This window comes from Pimephales promelas, chromosome 22, assembly GCF_988280905.1.
Source record: "Pimephales promelas chromosome 22, fPimPro1.hap1.1, whole genome shotgun sequence".
Lineage (NCBI taxonomy): Eukaryota > Metazoa > Chordata > Actinopteri > Cypriniformes > Leuciscidae > Pimephales > Pimephales promelas.
The window spans coordinates 22,151,786-22,168,135 of NC_142790.1; the positions used below are offsets into that span (position 1 = coordinate 22,151,786).

Genomic DNA, 16,350 nt, shown 5'->3' on the forward strand with positions numbered 1-16,350 from the left:
AATTTCCTCCTCAGCATGTTATGTGAAATTGGCTGCAAGCCTAGCACCCCTCCCATGAAATCTCTTCATCGTTCTGTTTACCAATACACAAGAATAATAATTAAATGCCAAAAAGCTTTCATAAACCTAACCATAATGTATTGTAAAGTGATGCCTTGAAGCCAAAAGATGCAACAGAAACTGACAACAACTTTTTTAATGTATTTTTAATCATTTAGAATTCATATTCTTGCAGTCAGTGAAATCTTTATTGACTTCCAAATAAAGAAAAAAAAAATAAAATAAAATAACATAAACAAAACTCACTCAAGGTGACCCTCCTCACCAGACAAACATACATTCCTCTATACTGACAGGGTCAACCATTTTACAGTAATAGGGGAATTAAATAATGTTCACACACATAATAGATAACTACACTTAATGAAAATAATATTCAAAATACATTAACCTTAATTATACAAGGAAAATAATACGAATAATAAACAAATACATTTCTACATACAATGAACATAAACACAATAAAACATGAAACAATACCCCCCTGCTCCCATTGAGAAATGGACTATGCCTACACTACCCAGAATTCTTTGGGATGGCATAAAATGAGGAACAGGAAGGCCGCGCGTCCTCTTAAACACCCCCGGAAACCATGCTGCAGACATGAACCCAGAAGGTGAGTTTTGCAAATGAGGATAAAACTAATGACTTATGTAAATACCAAAATAAAAGAAATAAATCTCTTGGTGTTTTTTTATCAGTCTAATGTGCACCTCAGACTAGAAAAAGTCACCAAATAATGAGAAACAAACATTTATAAAAAAGAATATAAACCAAACAAACACAGGGGCCTACACTGCCATCAGGGGTAACTTAGGACTTTGTCACGGTTATAGTCATTTATATTGCATTAGGGGGGTAGAGGAATATAATTAATTGTGTGTAGCCTATAGTTTTTACCTGTTTAGGCGTTTTTTTATAGTTTTAATGGTTTTGGTTTTTTAGGCGTCTTTATGGTTAAGTCTAACTGTCAGGATATTTTAATTTAAGCCTATAATAATTATTAATAAAATAATTCCTGCCAATAGCCATAATATTGTATAATTCATATATTTGTAGCTGTAAATAAGTAATTATTATGGTCTGCATACTGTTGGGTAGGCTAGCCTATCACATTGCGAGTAAATGCAATACTTTTTTTTGGTTTGCTTTAGCTTAGGCTACTTATTGATACTGTTATGTTTAAATAAATATGCTAAACCCACCGGCCCACCTCAACTTTTCGATGTAGTAATAATATGGCCCTGGAATTATGAAACTAATTGAATTAGCCCTGATTTAGAGCATTTCATATGTTTTCATTAGCATTCATATGTTGACATAATTTTGGTTAGGTTCGTTTAGCATTAAAGGGACAGGCGTCTCAGCGATGAGCAGGTTGTTGACTTTGTAGATATCTATATAAAGGCGAAATATCTCGTCCGCGCAGCTGGCCAATGGAGGTCGACGTCAGCACCTGGTGGCCATCTTGTCACAGGCAGCTCGCTCACTGGTAACATTGTTTTAATGGTGCATGTACTTTTTAAATCACCATAACTTGCTCAATTTTCTACCGATTTTCAAACGGTCTGGTTTGTTATAAACGGCAGAGATGTAGTTATGATACTATATTCTTATGTATAATAAGTGTAAGTCATCCAGAATTATAACCACGTTAATAACGTTTGTAAGAAACCAAACCGTTTGTAAATCCGTCAAGATTTCAATGAGATAAGAGTATTTCTTACATCAGATACCACAGAGCCCGCCAGAAAGCCTGTCTGTGACAAGATGGCCGCCGGTGATGACGATTAATACTCCGCCGTGAGACATCTAGCCTAGATATCTATGGTTGACTCCTCAAGACTTGAATAATGTTCGAATCAGCTGATCTGCTTACAAATGCAGCAACATTCACAATAGGGTAAGAGAAATGTAAAATGAGAAATAAATCACATGTAGCTTTTGAAAGATTTTGAACTCTGAAACAGATTTGAAAGATTTAGCCTACCGGTTTTTACGATTTCTTCAAAGCATGTAAGTGTTTTGTGTTTTCATATTTTAAAACAAACGTAGCCATGGTGAGCATAAGAGACTACTTTCAAAAAAAAAAAATTTCAAAAACATTTTCCAACCCCAAACGTTTGAACAGTACGGTACTTTTTAATGATTACAAATCCACTTATCGCCTCATATAGTAATGGAGGATTACCCCGAAACAGTCATACAATCTATAAATATGATTACAAAATAGAACATAAACACAAGCATTCCGAGAGCCGTTTCATTGGATTAATTTTTAGAAGAATCAGATTTATGGAACAAACTGATATTTATCTGAAGGTTTGATTACAATGTTTATTTAGAGGTTTTTGTGTAGGGTCTTTGGTTATTTGTATGAAGCAAACTTTAGTGAGTATTTTTGAGGATCATTTCTAGATGAAGGTGAGCCATTTTCATGAGTTGCCGTTCTTGCAAAGCTGACGATGTGCAAAACTTTCTGTGAATACGTAGCCTACATTAAACAAGAACGTTGTAAGCCGTCAATGCTGCACTGTTGTGTCAGGATACATATGGAAATGCAAGATAACAGCACTTTGAAACGCATAAAAATGCAAATGAACAGCACAGTAAATGCAATTTTTGGACATAATCAAAAACTACATTTGCTACATTTTTTTTCTAGCTTGCTTAATGCAATCCAAATAACATTATTGCTGTTTTTTTCGTCCTTTGATTCTTTTTTGACATATACCCCAAAATTAAGTTAATATACATCATTGATCTCGAAATCGAAATTTTATTTTGTTGTAATTGCACGTTAAAAGCAGTGAAATGTCAGATGATCACTATTTCGTTTGTAAAAGTGTGTGTGCTAACATCCGTCTGTATTACGTATTACCAAAGCGTCTTACAAATGCTAATGCGAATAATAAAAATAGACCTATCCGTCTGCTCTGGATATACAATATGTATGTGGCTTTTATAGAAATTACTATTTTGTTTATTTGTAACATGCTTAATTTGTAAAACAGAGAGAAGCATATTTCCGGGTTTGTGCTCTATTGATATTTCCAGATTGCTTTGTTTTTGTGTATCTCCAGTAATCTGAGCTGTCAAATATTTTCTCATATATCCTCTCATGTGCAAAATGAGTAATGTTTCTATTCTTTCATACCAAAATGCAAAGGGTAAAGCATCTGCGTCGTCTGTCTTTGTTACAGATGTCTGCTTTCTTGGTTTCTGTCATAACAGTGTGATGTACTGGGATCTGGTTTGAGACTTGAAATTGAGAAAGTCACACCATAGTATGATAAATCCCACACTGAGAAGGATGAATCAATAGTCAAGGTGGTGGAGAGCCGGTGAGGGAGGGAGAAATGCCGAAAGACGGAAAGAGTTCTCACACCTTGAAAAAAGTAGTTGTTGATGGGCCATTAGATGCAGCAGGTGCATGGGGTAATATCGGCTAACGGTAGCATATGTGTAACGGTATTAGTAATTGATTAAATTAAGTGACGATCAACTGTAGAAATTTAGGATTTTTAAAAAATTGTGTTCATGCTGTTATAAATTAATTGTGTTTAATGTGTTTAAATTCGAATTAATACCGAAATGAATGAGCATGGATTTAAAAAAAGAGCATGCATTTCTCTCACTTCAGAAAAATAGTCCTTTCAGCTTGCTGAGTATACACAGATGTAATCACTTTTGTATTTGTGACAAAGATGACCGCCCACCCAATCTCTCTCTCCTTGGTTTTTGCTTCTTCTCCCTCTGTTACTGCCAGTTCACAGAGAGAGCCATCTGCTGATGTGCTTCTCTGCGGCAGGAGCCAGATGCCCTCAGTGACAGATTAGACGCCAGTGACCCGCAGTGACTGGCTCCAGTAAGGCGTACGGGAGGGAGCAGCACTGGCATGCTGGGCCGTCCGCTGTGCCACACTGGCCTTCTACCACCCCGCAGCTCCGTAAGCCCATCACAGCCCAACGCTTATCTCAACCGTGCCACAGCATAGAAAGACACGCGCTCGCCGAATAGAACTTTTAACCAAGTAAGTACAAATGCCACATGAAAGCGAGAAACACTGCAGGGAAACATTTTATGCTGCGTCTGTGCATTAATCACATCCATCGGAGGCTGTACACACTGCTGTGTTTATCCTAAATACAATTTCAGAAATGCAGATCCCTTGTCGAGTCCAGAGCTGTATGAATTCAACGTGAAGTCAAAGTTACTTTCTTACAAAATCTTACTCTTATCATGAATGATTAATCCGTACACTGTATGTGAAGGGAATAATGTTAATTTTCATAATCAAAATTTGTTCTGACATGCCTATTCAAGTGATCAACAAGTCATTTTTCAACCTGTCCCCTACAACTGCCTGTCGTACAGAGAACACCCTTCAGATATGCACAAGTCAAGTCACTTTTATTTATATTTCGCATTATATAATAAAGATTGTTTAAAAGCATCCGTTTTAAAGTGATATCAGGAAATGCATTTCGACTGTTGTTCAGCTGAGGTCAATTCAGAGTTGATTCAGTTCCAATTAAATTAGTTATTTTTATCTATAAAGCAGTTCTGCAAAAAAAACGATGTCATCGTCCAGCTCAGTTAAGTTCACATACAACAGCGTAAGTACAATCAGATCCATAATATTGTTAAATATTAAGTGTCCCCAACTAAGATCGGTTCATCACCTTGCTGTGGAGCCGAAGCTGGCCGTAGGGTCTGTGTGGAGGACTTGTCTCCCTGTTGTGGTCTCTGCTGAGGATCTGTGATGAGATTTTGATATTCTAGACATTATCAACTGTCCAGAATTTTGAAAGGACTATAATGTGTTTAACACATTATTAGAGCTCGCTCAAGTACTGGTGCTAAACTATTTAGTGCTTTGTAAATAATTAGCAAGATTTTGAAAAAGTATGCAATGTTTAATAGGGAACCAATGCAGTGTTGACAGAACCGGGCTAATATGGTTATATTCTTGGTTAAGAACTCTAGCCGATGCATTTTGGACCAACTGGAGTTTGTTTATTAAGTGTGTGGGGCAAACACCCAGTAGAGCATAATAATAATCTAGCCTTGAGGTCATGAACGAACTTTTCTGCATTTGTCATTGTGCGCATATATCGTAATTTAGACTTTACAAAACAGTATGTTAGTACCAATATCAGGCCATCTGTATATTCATAGATATTGGTATGTGTGCACTATAATGTTGTGATGTCTAAATTCACTTGTAACATTTAAGATGGTTAATTTAGTTTTTTGGTGTTTTATTTATACTGTATATACGTTCAAATATTTATCCACAGTTTAAAAAAAAAATAGCTGTCTGCCAGGATTTGAACATTCACGATTGTGTCTTCAATGCCCTTTGGTGCCCTTTTCCAGGCCATTTTCAAAGCAGTTTCCCAGAGCAGAGTGCTCTCGTAAAAGATTTCTGTCATCGAATGCCTTTCCTGTGCATCAGAGCACAACCTCTTTAAAGATTTCCTAACGAACAGTCAAAACTGCACCTAAATGGCTCTATTATGTCTGACCCCAGGTTCCTCAGTTGAAAAGGTTTGAATCGTTGCGAGTCAAACTGGGTCAGTACACCATTTCTACTTAGCTGCTGTTCTTTTATAGTGTGTAAATGTCATGTTTGTGAATGTGTTTAGGCTTTGGGATATGAAAAAGTTCAATTACATTAATCACACAAACCGGGGATGAAAATACATCTGTGAATTCAGGGGGGTGGGGAAAAGAAAAATGATTAAAAGATCATTGTGATGCTAATTTGTTCCTAAGAGGGAATTTTCTGGTTTAATCTTATTTGTGAAATGTTTGCTAAATTGAAAGCACGATAGTTCAGTCACTGCATTGCTTTTTATTTTGTTATAAATAGTCATGTTAGTTTGAATATTAACGTGTTTTATTTGAGAATGTTTTCATTTTAAAAAGTTTACTTATTAATACAGTCTACTTCTAAATACTTAAGGCAAATTCTGTAAAAGTCATGACATTTAAGCCTTTTTCATCTTTTTTAGGCTTAAGCTTTTTTAATTTTTTTGGATTCAGGGTGAAGATGTAGGTGTTTTTATTTATTATTGTATAATTAGCTGTAACTGTTTTTTAAAATATGTTATTATAGCCTGGTTTTGTACATAGGAACCTAATTTGTCTTTCAGAGGTGGTTTTAGGGGGAGGAGCGGTGGTGAATTATAGATGTGAGAAAATTCCTTTCCTCACAAGTTACAGAGAACTGATACTAAATAAAAGTGAATTGAAAATGCTGTTTTCATTTAATCAACTGATGCATGAATTATTATAATAAAAAGAAAGAAAGATCAGTGTTTAATTTACCTTCAAAACAAGATTATAGTCTATTCCCAATTTCCCTCTCTCTTTTCCCAAAGGATTTTGAGAGAGTCATCTGTAAAGGTATATATAATATACCAAAGGTACTGCCAGCTTTGCTGAATTTATGTTATTATAAAAACATCACATAAAGAAGATAGGAAGACATTTAGGATCAAATGTCACTCATGGTCTATGAATCACACTGTGACTGGTTAACATGGATTAAAAAAAATAAGAATAAATAACACTTTTGTCTATTGGCTATGCATCAGAGGATTAAAAGATAAAATAACATAGATAAGTAGGCTACTTATGTGATGTCAATTAGATTTATAACTTAGATGCATGCAGTTAAACTAAGTAGTGTTATTTTAATTTTAAGTACTTTTGTGTTAATAATTTGGTAACACTACAATAACCTTCTTTATAACATCAGTTAATGTATTAACTAACATGAACTAACAATGAGCAATATATATGTTATTAATCTTTGTTAATGTTATAATCCAGCAGCTGTTGATCAATCAAAAAAAATATTTTTGCTGCTTGTCAAAATTGCTTAATTAAAATGAGCTTAAGCAACACAATTGCTATACGTTTTGCCCAAACTTAATTTGATTGTGTTCAATCTACTTAAATGTGTAGAATTTAAGTTTATTAATCCGTTTGTGTTTGATTACATGAATGATTTTTGTGGCATTAACTAAAACTGGGCTGTGCTTGTTAGTTCCCAGCATGCTTTGCATATGGCTGAATTAAGAGAGAATACATTTCTAAACTAAGTGTTATTTTATGTATTTTTGAGAAAATTAGAAAAGGCGAAGACTTTATTGTGCGTAATTGTGTTTAATGTTCAATTACATTGCAGTTATTGGAGAGAAGAGTGGAGCATTTGGTTCGGGTGAAAACTGATTCACTAACAATAATGTCTTAGAAAATGCTTGGTTGATGAAGCATGCATGTAAAACTTATAATTTAAGATAATAACAAGTGCTATTGGTGGCTATTTGGTTATAGTCTAGAAATGTATTAGTGTGACACTGAAATGAATTTTATTGTATTGGATTATTGAATACTAAGAATTTGAATACATGAATCATATCAGGGAGGCTTTTTAAATTCACTGACAATATTAAATGAAGCTATGCCCATGTAAATAGGTTGAATCAATGTACATTAAATTGGAATAACAGAATTGCAAAATGCTGAAATAAAGCAAGTTAATCATGTGGAAAACCTGTTGAAATTAACAAATATTATTAAATTCTGTAAAAGTATTGTTAATTCCCAATTCATGTTAACTAAAGAAGTTATCTAATGAAACCTTATTGTAAATTTTTATTAATTTTGTAACATGCCTTTGTTGTAAAGTTAGTAATTTTTATTTCAGTCTTTCATCTAATATTTAATTTTTTGCGTCTTTTTTGCTGCAAATAATCAATTTTTGCTAAAAATATTTTTATAACTAGTTTTACTTATGATAACACTAACGAAAAGTCACAGAGGCCAGAGATGAGGTTTAAAAGTGACATCCAACACACTCTTTTGGCAATTCGTAACTATTTTACATTTTGGCAAATTGGTGGTTAATATGAATTCGTACAATCTCATTCACATATGATCTGCTTACTCCCCAATGATGGTTGGATTTATGGGTTGTGGTGGTCTATTTTTCAAAAAAAAATCGTTTCCATACAAATCACATCGTAAGAAATTAATTTGAAATCGCCACCTCGTAAAACAATTACATTTTATCATGAGATCAGGATGTTTGTGAACACACAGCAACATAGACCAATCTGAAAATATAATAAGGCAAGGCAAAAGTTGTTTAGTCAAGCATGAGCAGAAATGACCATGAAACCCTCTGCCATGTGATTAAAGAACAGAGACGATGTCTGATGAATGTCCAGGCAGGAGAAGAAATTGAAGCGGTGGAGATGAAGGTAGACATCAAACCCATGTGCAACAGACTGATAATATGTGAATGCGTTCTGCAGTCCAAACCCATGATTTATTCATACAGACAGCAAGCGGGGAGAAGGAAATGGCAATGGTGGGACTGAGCTGACTGTTGAGCGGCTCTCAAGGACGCCGTTGTCTAGCGCAGATCCAGAGACGAGCGCTCTCTTACAGGGCCTCTCTGTATGCACGATCTCGCTGTCGGCCCCTCATTAATTCACACGCAGCTCTCCCTTCACACTACCAATGGCCGTCTGGCCCTCAGGGACCCCGGCTGTGGCTTTTGAAGAGTTCTTTTGGTTAATTTTATGTCCTCAAAGGTGGGGTAGATTAAACACACTTCTGAATACAGAAAAGCATGGGGAATGCGTTTCTCCAAAGTCCTCTGTCATTCACAATCTCAAATCTGTGTGAATTGCTGGCTGTCAAATGGGTTTGATTTGTCAGAATAATGGATCCATGCCGCGCACGCAGTGAATAGCTTACATGTAGAGAAAAGCGGGAAAACAATGTGATGGCAATTCTCTTGTCACTGTTACCGATGATCAGAAAAAAATTCTACCTTGAAGACAAATCGCATACTGAGTAGGTATTTGAATTTCAATTTACTAGCAACTTTTGAAAAAAGAAAGGATATATATAATATGTATCGACTGTGTATGATATGATGGTGCAATTATATTTTTCAAGGTCACTCTTAGATATTTTTGTATACTGACCTTCAATTTTATTTGTTTACTGCTAATCTGAATAGTCACACATTTCCATCCTACATGATGAAACCCAATGTCTAAAGTGGTTAAGTCCCTGCATGTTATTTTGTGGTAATACATGATTTTTTTTAAAGTTCATGAGTTCATCAGTAACCTTTTCCAAAGGGGAAAAAAAAACTAGAAGTTTTCAATCACTAGGGTACAGTTTCCTGAGAATAAATCAACTGTCCAATGGTCTCACATATGATGAAAACTGTGAAACTGCAGCACTGTTTGACATTTAACACTGACATTTTTAATTACGTCTAGAGGGGTAACTAACTAGTGCATGCTCACCCACTCACAGTGCACAACAACTATATCAAATACTCTTATCCGTGTGCTTTCTCAGCCTCTGTCTTGATGAATCGCTGAACAGACTATATTTGAGGATGCTGTGTGGTCTCAGGCTGTAAACAGCTGAGTTGTGGTGTGATGTAGCCTTGGAGTTTCAAGTCCTCCCTCTTCTTTCTGCTACTTTTGATGCCGCTATAGACTAAATGGTCATGGCACTGTTTGTTTTTGCTTAGTTGTTAACTTCTGCAATCCGACGATATCCTGAATCGGATGAGTCGAATACACAAATGAATCATTCAAAGTAAATAGGAAATAATCGGTTCAAAATAATAACGTATTCGCGACTCGGACATGCGATCGCATCTCGGAACGGGTGACTTGAAAATAACTACCCACTGTAAGAAAAAATTGTTGGTTTAACTTAAAAAATTAAGTTACCTGGTTGCCTTAATTTTAAGTTCATTGAACTGGAAAAAGTGAGTTAATACAATGAAGGAGATTGATTTAATCATCAGAAACTCCAAATTATATGTTATCTGAACTAAATAAATTATTTAAGTTGATTTGACAAAAGAAAAAATGTTGTGATTTACTAATCATGAAAAGATTTTTTACAGTGTGGAAATGTAGTAGGCTAGAGTAAAATATCAGATGGTTGTGAGCGTATAAAACACTCTCCGGATGGTGATATCACGTACAAATGTCAATCCTTGGGCTGACACTTGCAGATGCACACACTCTCGACACCTTGTTATAGTTTTATATAGTTGTATGCTTTTATATAGTTATGGTTTTGTTTTTTGCTGCCAAATTGGTTTCGAACAGTTGTTGAATAAACAATCGAACTGACAATGTGTTTGACTGACAGTTTTATTGATCACTGAGATAGCATTTACTTAGAATGAAGTTGGTTCAATATATATATGAAATTTAAAATAAATAGCTTAGATGTAGTTAACTACTTTTACCATATTGCTGTTGCTTAGCTTGCTACATTTCCCACGGTGGTAGCTTCAGCGTAATGAATCTACATTTAATGTATGTAACTGCTAGCTTAGCTCACTACATTTTCCAAGTAGCTTGCCCAACACTGCTTAAAAATAGATTACATTTTAACATCATGTGCTCACGTGAGTTGAAGTAGCCGCAAATCACGCAATTCCAATGTCAACAGAGAAACATATAAACATTACATGAGTACAAATGAAGCATAAATGGTGGATAATAGGGGAGGGGAATGGTTGCAACATTTTTTTACCTTTCTGTCTATATCTTTGAGTACTTTTAAGCCAGTGTGTGCAAAATGTGATTCAAACTGTTACAAGTGTCTGCTATCGAATGACAACTATTATCTTTGCAACACAAAAATGCATGGTTTAGTTTCAAACACAAGGAGTGAAATGTTATAATTCCCCCCATAGTCTGGGTTAACCAGAGATGTAGTAACTACTACTTAAGTACTGTACTTAAGTACTAAAATGCTGTATCTGTACTCTACTAGAGTGTTGTTTTTTCTCCTACTTTTACTTCAGTAGATATTTTCGATGAATTTAATACTTTTTCTCCAATTTTTTTTAATGTTCTGCTAGTTACTTACTCGTTACAATTATAAAAAATTTTACGAATCATTCGTTGCAAGTTGGCTTTCATGCTGCCTAAATCACACGCCAGTTTTATAGATAAATGGGATTGATTGACACACACATTGACAGCTAATGCAGGAGTTGTCCTGCAATGACATTTTTTGGTGGCCGCCAAAGCAAATTTGTATCCCGCCAAAACGCCTTATTTGATTGCCAGTTCAAACTTTTGACTGCTTTCTTTAATTATACATGAGACAATACTTGTACTTTTAGTACTTATGTAGTGAAGTTTAAAATAAACTTGCAATACTTAAGTACAAAAAATGTTGAATACTTAGTACTTCTACTTAAGTGTGGTGCTTAAAGAGCACTTCAACTTCTACTCAAGTTACTTTTTTGCTAGAGCACTTGTACTTTTACTCAAGTCTGGGTTTCTAGTATTTTATACATCACCTTGGGTGATATGTAACAATGATTATAACAAAAAAAAAAGAATTTTGAAAGCTTTTATTCAACACTGACTTTTCAATATAATGATGTTATAGTGTGTCGGTGTGTGTGTCACTCTCAATCATAGTAATTGAGCATTATAAATTGAACTTTAACACAAACATAGTTTGGTGGTGATGATGTGAGATTGTTGTGGGCGGGAGGTGCACTGCTGTTTTCCTATTAAACTGAGCATCCATCTTTCCCTGTGTGGCTGTGTTTGTTGTGCTGACAGAAGAGAAGGGCATGGATGAACATGATAAATAATTCTGCTTTGATAAATCTACCAATTGTATACATTCAGCCTGTCAGTCACCGCCTCTGTTTTATATAAGTGGAATTTGTATTGAATGCATACAGAGTGTTGCCATTGATCCTGTGTCATTTATTGAGTGAGAAGACACTTGCTTGATAGGAGATGTTGAGTTACTATTTCTGCTTTGATAAATCTACCTAATTTTATATCTAACTTGTCAGTCACCGTCTCTATTTTTATATATATATATATATATAAGTGGAATGTGTATTGAATACATACAGTGTGTTACCATTGATCCTGTGGTCATTTGATTTATTGAGTGAGAAGACACATGCTTGAGGAGAGATGTTAAGAGTTACTGTAAAGGTGAGTTTGTTCAATAAAAAGATTTTAGATGAGTGCTGAAGGGCAAAAAACAAACATAATGCTCACCCTCCATGTTATCTTTGAGCAAGTTGTCTGGAAGGTTGAAACTGTGAGGTCACGCAATAACTTCACAGCAGCGCCATCATGGATTTTTAACGGGAATGAAAGTGAGGCCATGTGGGACAGATATCACCTCCTCGGTGGTTTGTTCTGTTATTTATGTGTTCTTGGATTGTTCTGCTGACGCAACACTGCAAGTTGACAGACAAAATAAGCTGTGGAAAATTAGTGAAATAGTAGTGAAATTTTTGCAGCGGATATGCTATTGAAAATATGGCAAGTCTACCCCTCATGCTCAGCCTTGATTTCATACATGGCACCGATCTGAATCCGGTCTAGAGATTTAATTGCTGAAGTTGCCAGGTTTCTGTACTTTTGGATGTTCTTTCTGCAAATAGTTGGCTGTGAACGGCCTTTTAATGTGAAAACACTCCTGCCTCCTCTGATTTAGCTTTTCTATTTGTTTGAGATTGCCTTTAGATTTTTCAAATGGAGTCAGACAGTTTTATCTGATACCATAGCAAACAAATTGGTGGACGAACACTAACACAAAATTGAAAACAGATTCTTATCTAAAGTAAGTATCCTCTTTTGTTTTAATTTATTTGAGCCCTCACCATTATTACGTTTTTACACGCACACAAAGTTTGTGAGGATATTGGCATAGTAATGATTTGACATGAATAATCCATATGTAACATTTTCTGATGAAAACCTTTGCCCATGATGGTAATAGAATTCTCTAGAACTCTTTTGTTCTCATTATTTCACGATAGTTGCTTTTCCATGTATCCGTTTTCTCATTATGTCTGTGTGTAGTGGGACAAATATTTGTCTGTGTGGCATTAATACTGTTTGAATTGCTGTAGCACAGGATTTAATGCTCTACTGTCGCAGCAGGACCAAAGCTTTGTAGCTTCCTTCCTCCCCAGCGAGAGCTGAAGTCCAGTAATAATGAAGCTGGTGCAGAATGCATGTTCAGCTGGGACCAGACCTGCTGCTCCCTAAGACATTACATCCCATAGCCTAATATGACCTGCTGGATTTCTAAGACTAAACTCGGCACGGTTTCTGCAGACCCAGCAGACTTTTCACTCCTTACTGTTTCTGTGTTAATTGATCCAGCAAAGTCAATAAAGATAGAGGGAACACTGGGGGAGTTTTGAGGCAAACATGGAGGTATTTTTAGCATCATTTCAGTTACAGAAGCATAATTGCAGCATTTAGTACAATTGCGGTCAGATTTTTTTGAAAGATTTGTTTGAAATATGTTCCTGAAACATAATCTTGACAAACAGTTTTGAACATTTCAGTCTTTCCTCATTTAAATGGATGGAGCTGTACCTGAATGCCAAATGCCTACATAATACCCACACAGAAGATGGGAACAAGTACTTTTAACCTGTTAACTGTCACCCCCCCTTTTTTGAATAGACATGAAAATGCACATTTCGAACTTAAATGGTTGTAATTCAAGAATGCTTTGGAATATAGATATATGATTGGTCTTGTTTTAAAGAAGACATTTGGCAGATTTTTGTAGAAGTGAAATAAATTAAGAAAGTGAAACAGAAAAAAAGTTATAGAAGTTTGAGTTTGTGGAAATGTACAATGTAAAAATATTAATTATTCATATTTTACATAAAATATATATTTTCAAAACCTGGGCTACTCTAAAATGGCAGAAAGATCAAAGCCAAAAATCTGAACAAGTTGTGTTTCAAATTTTAGGTTGATATCTCAAAAAATGAGCTTTCAGTAAGATTTTGTTTGAGCGCAGTACCAAACTTTTTCACTAGGGCACAATCAGACTCCATTACTGCCCATATAAGGGCGCCTGCATTTCCATTCGTGTTTTGAGTGATATGAACCATTATTTTCACAATTTTCATACAATTTCTGAAGTAGAGATCCTATTCAGGAGTAGCATGGGAAGTTTGGCAGATTTTGATATGAATTGAACCTCTAAGAAACACATACAAAGAACACGCATGTAAGTCATAGCTAGCTGCCACGTCACAAATGGTGAATTTATTATTTTTTTTCTTGATATTTCAAACTTTTCAGACCTTTTTTTTCCAAAATAATTGAATGGATTCTATCTTTTGAACTTTTGGCATGAAAACAAACTGAGGTATCTACCATTTTTTCATGATTTTTCATGTTTACTGCTATTTTAAAATAAAGGTCTGAACACGCCTTATGAGTATGAAAATATTCTTGTTTTATATTGATAAATTATGGCTCCTCTGTAATATATTTTGAAAATCAGTCACCAAATATGGAAACTAGAGATTGTAAGCTTTCAAATGATATATAGTTTGTCAATATTATTTAAGGTATTTACTAAGATATTATTGTTTTAAAAATATAGTGGCAAACGTCCCACCTGTGGGACGGTGACAGTTAAGTGGTTAAAGCTACACTGTGTAACTCTTTTAGTTTATTCTTAGCTAAAAACACTTAGTTCTTTCAAAAATATATGTGCTCATTAATGTATATTTGCTTCGTTCAAGTAATAAAGTATTCTCGTGAGTGTATAATATGCCATTGAAAATATATACGGGTAAGGGGTTCTGATGTCGGTCGCCATGTTGCCCCTCCATCTTGAAAGTACATTAGCCAAAGAGGGACATACCCGTTAATTCAAGCTTCGCCTTTCGCGTTTACGTTTGAGTTGACACTCATGGACGAGGTTGAACTGGAAGCCATGTTAATCTTGGACTACATTGGCCACCGTAGGAGTTAAAACGAAATCGAAATTGAGAGGAACAGAAATGGTCATATACCTTTTCACCGCTAGATGGGGGTAAAAATCACACAGTGTAGCTTTAAGTAGGCTAAGTTAAGGCTTTTATTTACATAGCCTATTTCATCACACAGTGGATAATTGCTACATATACATGAAAATGAAAGAAAAAAAACATTACCCACACTATTTTAATAACAAAATTCCTTGCCGGCTTATTATTGTAGTGTAATTTGTTTAATATAATCCCCACCCTAAAATGGCAGAGACTGTTAAAATGTGAGTTTTTGTTTGAGAATATTTTGTATAAGTTAGCAATATTTTTATGAATAAGATGCAATGTGTACTATTTTTCAAAAATGAAAAATTCTGGCTTTGCAAGACTGAGAGCTCGATGAGTGGAGAAGTTCAGACCTATAAATATATGGCTTTTCCTCCATTCCTCTTCTTTGTTGTCTCTCCAGTATCTCTCCATCAAATGACCTTCGGATCGTGTTGAACATGAGTATAGTGTGCAGTGGATCATCTGGGGAATCTGCCCCTGGGTTCATCATTAAAAGTTTCTCAGGCAGAGAATACCGCAGCTGTGTCTCAGTGGTTCAACATCTGGGGTCTGTTGAGGAAGCAGGAGGGGCAATGATGGCTTGTGAGGAGAGAAAAGATAATTAATTAGAGTCATTAAGTAATTAGCACTACAGTATGCAAGGAGAGAAGGGGTAAACGTGAGGTACAAATGAGTACCTGGGTGTCGATACCTGCCATGCTCAGTGTTGACATCCAGTTAATAAAGTCTTGGTGGTTGGCGGCGTGTCAGTTGTCTGCTGAGATGAATATAGTGCAATGTCAAAAAGTGAAAATAATTCTGAGTGAGAAAAGGTCCCTGAATAGTGACAAAGTCTCTCGGTGGGCTCTCGGGAACCCTTGGTGTCTCATTGCATTATCTGAAATTCATAATCCTTGTGTTCATCAGAAAGAGGGGTAATTTTCATAAAAACTTAGATTTTATCCATAACCTGCACACAATACAATCCACATCGCATCCCTGAAGACCTTATTATTCTGATGTTTGAGGGCTCGTCATTATATTCATATTCTTGCACTCTAAACTAACTTACCGTTAGCAAACAACATCTGACTCTTTAATCTTCTTCTGCATCAGTTGCTTTTGCTGAACTCTCATGGTACGTTTCTCATTTAAAAGAGTAGTTCACTTTTTTGCATTTTGAAAACATTCCTGGATTTTATCCATATACAGTAATGGACTTCAATGGGAACCAAACGGTTCACGGTCCAAATGAGAGTTTCAGTGCTGCTTCAAAGCACGACGCCAGACGATGAATAAGGGTCTTATCTAGCGAAACGATCGGCCATTTAAAAAATAAATAAAGTTTAAGCTTTATAAGGACAAATGCTTGCCTTGCTCTGTCCTGTGATTCATTT

General features: G+C 35.4%; 1 protein-coding gene across 4 annotated transcripts in view; it reads left to right on the forward strand.

Moving 5' to 3' along the window:
• Positions 1–602: 602 nt before the first annotated feature.
• Positions 603–16,350, forward strand: part of adipoqa (adiponectin, C1Q and collagen domain containing, a) — a 33,880-nt gene continuing 18,132 nt past the window's right edge. For 3 of the 4 annotated variants that reach the window (XM_039685158.2, XM_039685161.2, XM_039685162.2), the window contains exons 1-2: positions 603–676; positions 3,830–4,093. The gene's annotated coding sequence lies outside the window, so the exon portion shown is untranslated. Of the gene's footprint in view, positions 677–1,732; positions 1,964–3,829; positions 4,094–16,350 lie in introns of those variants that run through there. The other variant, XM_039685159.2, reaches the window with a different exon arrangement.